The 1,356-nt window shown below is 41.6% G+C and overlaps 1 pseudogene; it reads left to right on the forward strand.

Moving 5' to 3' along the window:
* The first annotated feature begins 70 nt into the window (after window positions 1-70).
* Window positions 71-1,349, forward strand: LOC124893063 (annotated as a pseudogene).
* The last annotated feature ends 7 nt before the right edge of the window (window positions 1,350-1,356 follow it).

The raw sequence follows: 1,356 nt of genomic DNA on the forward strand, positions 1-1,356 counted from the left end.
GTTATTGGTGCTAGAAAGGAAAAGACATAGTTTCAGTTTGGTAGTTCTTCGATTTTTTTTTTTACAATAATACGTTGTGAGAGAGCTTCATTCAATTTGTCTCGTCTTGGTGATTTATGTTTTGTTTTCCGTTATATTTCAGGGTAAACAGGAAATCAAGAAACCTAAATATGTGCAAATTTCCGTTGAATCTTATTCACATTTGACTGGACTGGAGGATCAAGTTAAGTCTCTTGAGGAACAAGTGAGTGGCTTAGAGGATGAAGTCAAGGATTTGAATGAAAAGTTGGCTGCTGCACAGTCAGAAATGACTACTAAGGAAAACCTGGCAAAACAATACGCTGAAGTTGCTGAAGAAGCCGTCTCAGGTGATGTTCCTTATTGACTTGTGTTTTTCTTGCAACAAGTGTTTTGCAACTTGGCACTGAATTCTTTTATTCACATCTCTCTGTACAGGTTGGGAGAAGGCTGAGTCAGAAGCCGCGAAACTGAAAAATCACCTGGAATCCGTTACTCTTTTGAAGCTTACTGCTGAAGACAGGGCATCAAATCTGGATGGTGCACTGAAATTACATCTGGATGGTGCACTGAAGGAGTGCATGCGGCAGATACGAAATTTGAAAGAAGAACATGAACAGAAGCTGCATGATGTGATTCAGAATAAAACCGAGCAGTTTGACAAAATGAAGCATGAGTTTGAAGCAAAATTAGCTAACCTGGACCAACAGTTACTCTGGTCTGCAGCGGAAAATTCTGCACTCTCAAGGTCTTTGCAGGAGCGTTCTAGCATGGTGATACAGCTCAGTGAAGAAAAAGGCCAAGCTGAAGCAGAAATTGAGATGTTGAAGAGCAATATCGAGTCATGTGAAAGGGAAATAAATTCTCTGAAATATGAACTCCAAATTAACTCAAAGGATCTAGAAATTCCTATTGAGGAGAAAAATATGAGCGTACGGTCTGCAGAAGTTGCAAAAAGCCAACACCTGGAGGGAGTGAAGAAAGTTGCAAAATTGGAAGCAGAGTGTTGGAGATTACGTGGTCTTTGCGGAAGAAGTTGCCTGGGCCTACAGCCTTGGCCCAGATGAAGCTTGAGGTTGAGATTTTGGGTAGAGATTATGGGGACAGCCGTGTAAAGAAATCCCAAGGAGGAAGGCCCAGTTTGCCAGATTTTTCATTGGATAGTGTGCAGAAGTTCCATAAAGAGAATGAGCAACTTTCAAAACGCCTTTTGGCAATGGAGGAGGAAACAAAGATGTTGAAAGAAGCTTTGGCACACCGGAACAGTGAATTACAGACATCCAGGAGTATTTGTGCAAAGACGGCCAGCAAGCTTCCAAATTTTGAAGCTTGCTGGCC

This window comes from Capsicum annuum, unplaced genomic scaffold (genome assembly GCF_002878395.1).
Source record: "Capsicum annuum cultivar UCD-10X-F1 unplaced genomic scaffold, UCD10Xv1.1 ctg53405, whole genome shotgun sequence".
Taxonomy (NCBI): Eukaryota; Viridiplantae; Streptophyta; class Magnoliopsida; order Solanales; family Solanaceae; genus Capsicum; species Capsicum annuum.